This window comes from Crocodylus porosus, unplaced genomic scaffold (genome assembly GCF_001723895.1).
Source record: "Crocodylus porosus isolate Cpor-Errol unplaced genomic scaffold, CroPor_comp1, whole genome shotgun sequence".
Lineage (NCBI taxonomy): Eukaryota > Metazoa > Chordata > Crocodylia > Crocodylidae > Crocodylus > Crocodylus porosus.
In genome coordinates, this window is record NW_017728911.1 from 24437240 (window position 1) to 24442273 (window position 5034).

The window sequence follows — 5034 nt, forward strand, 5'->3', positions numbered from 1 at the left end:
TTCCATTCCTGGCCTCAGAGAGACCTCATGGTTCTTTACAGAACTTAATTCACACGGGGAAATACTTTCATTGACAACAGCAACACAGAGTCTTTAACCTTAACTCTTTCTACTCACAGTTACTACTTACAGAGTGGGTCTGACACTTCTGGCAGAAAAAATGTTCAGATAGGGTGAGCCTCAAGCAGTGAATCAGGAAGACACAGAGACAGACTCTCACTGAAAAGCTCCAATAGAGATTTCAAAAGGTCTCTTACCTTGGTTTGGTGCCAGGACTTCAGTGAAGAGATGTCTGTGTCCCAAATGATCACTCTGGGCATCTCTATCCAAGTCACAGCATCAAACTGTGGAAGAAATCAAACTTTGCATCGTGATTGAATCAGAACTGACAGAGCCAGCTTTTCTTTATTTAGGGCTACACTGTGATCACAAGGAGGATTTCATACAGCAAGGGGAATCACCCACTTGTCTGTTTCAAAGAAACCCTCTTCCTCTCTAAGTTTTCAAGCATTTTTATACTTAAGATAAAGAGAGAAAAAAAAATATGACCTTGGAGAAACTAAAACAAGTTTACTTAATTGGACATCTGTGCACAGGGTAATAAGACATGCAAGATTTCTTATCTCAAAACATGTAACTGAAATAAGCAGTATCAGCACTTCTGGTCTCTGTCTGCCTTTCTAGTCAAGTAGGCCAGAAGCCCGACTAAATTTACTCCTACAGAAACAATGTCCTAAGTGAGCAGTTGGGGTTAAGGATCTTCTTTGCTAAGTGTTGGAGCCTTGATCCTCAACCAGGGATGCTATCTAATATAAAAATAAAGCAATAATGTGGAATGGTGCAGATACTCAGAAAACTTGCTGGCAATCTTGTAATCTACCATGCAGTTCAAGGAACAGGTGCTTCACAGAGGAATCAGGAGCTGGACTTCTTGTTTTGTCACGAAACATGGAGTCTCTAACTCCTATAAGTCATCTTACTGCCCTCTTCCAAGGAGACCTGGAAGGAAAGGTAATGAGTTGGCCACACAGCTGCCATGTGATTTATTTTCCAGGCAACATTATATCATTTTCCATATAAATGAGCCTAGTGTAATCTGCTGTAATTTTCCATCTCAAGCTATGAGCAGTCCTTCAGTTACATGAGAGCTCATGAGTGATTCACTGAAAAGGCTCATTTTAACTCCATTAACCCAGAGATTCATCATAGCATCACCAGCCCATCTAGGTCAAATGGAAAGACAACAAGAGCAATGTACAGGTCACCAGCATCTCAACATCTAAGGGCCAGCATTTCTCCATAAGCTTCAGCAAGGTACTGTATTGTAGTAATTTGCCCTTCTTTAATAGAAGTGTGATGCATCATCCTTGAAAAGGGCTGATCAATACAATTCCCTGAAATGCACACTGAGACTACTGCCATTGCTTTGTATACGGAGCCGTGCTAACTAGCCTGCTGCCCCAGGCAGATTTACAGCCACATGGATGCACAATATCTCATCTGACATAAAACAGTCCATCGCAATCACTTAATTTGCGGCCTCTGAATGCTGCATTGTTTGTTCCTTCAACTGTCTAAATCTCATCGTTGCCAGGGACTGATTAGGACTAAATGAAACCCAGATCCACCAATGCGTCTGCCCTCCTCCAAGAGCTCTTCCTACCCTGGAGAGACCCTGGGGATTATACTTTTCTTCCTTCTTCAGCCTGGCAACTCCTGCTCTCTCCACCAATTAGAAAAGTCTTTTTCTCTCATGTCCCCCCCCAACCCTTCCCTTTTCTTTATAACCTAGCAGCTATCTGCTGGCATTTCTGCTCTGCTATAGCTCTTTTCATTTCACCAGTGCAAAAAGGGCAATAAAAGTGACTGAACTGTGTACCTGGGAACTCTACCTAAGAAGAAACACAGGTTGTATTGTGGCTCTACCAAACACCCCTTACTCTCTTCTATGAGGGGAATGTAGCAGTCTTCAAAGCTTGAATTATTCCTAAGAGACCTTGGCTGTTCAGCATAATTTAAAGCAGTCTTGAGGCCTGAGTCAAACACAGTTAAGCCAGACCCAAATATAAGGCCATATAGATTTATATTGCTTCTTCTAACCTCCTCCTCTCAGCAATCTCACTCTCCCCTTCCTCTCCAGCTGCCACTCAGGGATTTTTCTCACCTGGTCCACAGCTCAGTGATCAGGAACGATGAAAGCTACAAAGGTGACTTAGACCTATGTTAGAGAACCCTAGAAGAGCCTGTCTGTATCTATTAAGAGCTTTCTTAAACCAGAGCTGAAAGCAATGATCAATAGGAGATGGAAAGACGGAAGAAATTAGCAGATGTTTGATATAAAGTGGGAGGTAAAAACAAACGTATATTTAAGCAGCCATGAAGAGAATGTTATTTTACTTTTTAAAAGCATTAGGGTAAAAACAGCATCTCTCCAGTTGCAGGTTCTGTTTCTCTGGTCTTCCCCTGGAGCACTTGACTTTGCTCTACTCTCTCTAGTTTTCTCTCAACAGTCTAACCTGCCAGGCAACAAACTTTTCCCAATGGAGATGTCAGACTTTTAATCCAGACATTCCTTTCCCTTTGGTTCCACTCTAACAAACAGCATGTTCGTATAGGAAAGCCAGAGAGAAACATCCTATCCCACAGCCCTTTGCATTACCTAGGGACAAGCTATCGTTATTAGTGCCAAAGGCCTGAGAGTTACATCATGTGTTTGCAGTTTGGGAAATGGTGGCCCCGGGGGGATGTTTAAGGCAAAGAATTTTCTGATAAACATCTGTATTTTATTTCTTGTTTGAGGCAAAAAAGTGTACAAGTGTCATGCTGGGGAGACTCCAAACTGGTGGCAGTGGAGCCCTTCAGGGTTTTATGTCTCCGCACTTTTTTCCTAAAATTCTCCCATTGAGGTTTATGCTGCTGCAGCTGTGTTTGTGGTTATGGCAGTTAAGAGTGTGGACAAGGTCTCTTTGGCTCTCACTGTGTTTGCTGGCATGGGACTAGGTGTCTACACTGGAAAAAAATGAAGAACTTGCCTGACATTACTCCCAAATGGAGACAAGCCTGCTCTGAGCAGCTTTTGACAGCACAGTGTCTACACTCCAGTCCAGTCGGCAATTTTTTTCACACAAATAATTCACATGACTGTAAGCTCCAGTGTAGGCTGCACAATGATAGGTTCTTTTTCTTCTGGGATTTGTCTTTAAGGCCTCATATTCAGATAGAATAAGACTCAGCTATTCAATGAAGAAATCACCCATTAAGAACTATTTCCTCCTTTTGCAGGATTCAGTGTTTTGATTTACTGTGCTGGTGCTAACAACCTGATTATCACTTTAGATACCTGAGAATAATAAGACAGCAAGGAGGAACTGCAATGATCGCCTGTCTAATGTGGCAGAAGTACTGAATTCACCAGCAAGTCATTCTAGAGAAAATCTCAGACCTTTCAGTAGGCAGGTGCAGAATGGCCAGTAGTAAACTCATTATTACAACAAAAGAAACAAGGCTGACACTGTTCAAACTACTGCTCTGACATGCAAACCAGGCTTTCATACGACAATTTTCCACTGGCTGATCTGAAAATAAAATTCACCTGAAATGGAATAGATGTCTGTTTTTGTGCTCCATTGCCCTTCTGTATGTCTGCCTTTACTTGTCTCAATAGAGCTATCAGTGTAGCATGAACAAGGTGGAATTCAAGCAATAACAATGCTCCTATACGTAAAGAAAAGAAAAAATAAAATATTCTATTAATCCCTTACTGGGAGCTTGGAAAAAGAAAGCACCGGAGAATATACAGTCAATTGTGCCCCTTCTGTGAGACTAAGAGGGTTTGATTCATGAATCTCTCTGTGTAGCACTTTCAAATGAAGTCTCAGAGCTGTTCGCAAGCTGCAAAACAAATAATCTCTCTGCTGAGGTGTGACATCATGCCTCCAAGGTACAGTGCTCCCAAGGGCTCTTGTTAAACCATATCAGGATGGATTGCATTTCACTGACACAATGTTTGGATAGAGAAAACAAGCCTTTGCGTTCCTACAGCGCATCTGCTCAGTCAATCCTGGTGGGTCAGAACACAGGGGGAATTGGAGTGTTTCACGTTCTTTGCTGAAGCTGTGACCCTGAGCTAAATGCAGTCCTGGTACAATTCCACTGTGTGATAGTTCCAGCTGCCTGTACTGAATATTGAAAGTGCAAAGCATCTCCAACAATGTAATTATACTGCTCCCTTATTCATGGTCTTTCCTCTGAGAATGTAAAACCCACAGCAAACCCCAGTGAATTTAGCCTCACAGGACCACTGATGCTTCTTACAAATGGGGCAACCAGGATACAAAGGGGGCCCAGACCCTCAAAGGTAATGAGCTGCCTAACTCCAATGCAAAGCAACAGGGTCTTAGCCTAAGAGACTTGCCCAAGGTTATGTGGTAAGTATAGAACCTAGGTCTTCTGACTTTCCAAGCCAAGCTTCAATCTCTTGGTCATGTTTTTTTATTCTTAGGAGGTTGCTCCAACTCCATGGAACAATTTCCATTAACTTCAGCAGAGATTGGATCGTGCTCAAATACCTAGGTATTGTACTGATTCTGCCATGCAATATCTGGCATTTATGCTATGTCTCTTGGACAGCCAGTAGACAATATCCAAGCTGTAATAAGCCCGGAAAAATGCCACAAATTAGCTTGAAAACTAGAATCTAAAGGTGGGTAGTAAATAGAGGGGTTCTGTAGTCATGTATGCAGTTTACAAGAGTAAACCTGTTTCATGTCAAGTGGTATATCCAAACCCTTTATGCCTCAGTGGGAAATTTGGAGGATTCATGCCAATTGATAACACATTCTATAAACCAGAGATGCTTGCTGAAATTGGAATCTATCTTTGCTTGATTTCTTCCCACCCTCCTCAAGTGGGAACTCATAATGTAATTATCGCTAATAATAAGATAATCTGTCATATTTCATTTCACAGTAATTAACAGGAGTCATTTCACTTCTCCCAGGACACACTGCATCAGCTCACAACAACGATACTGAG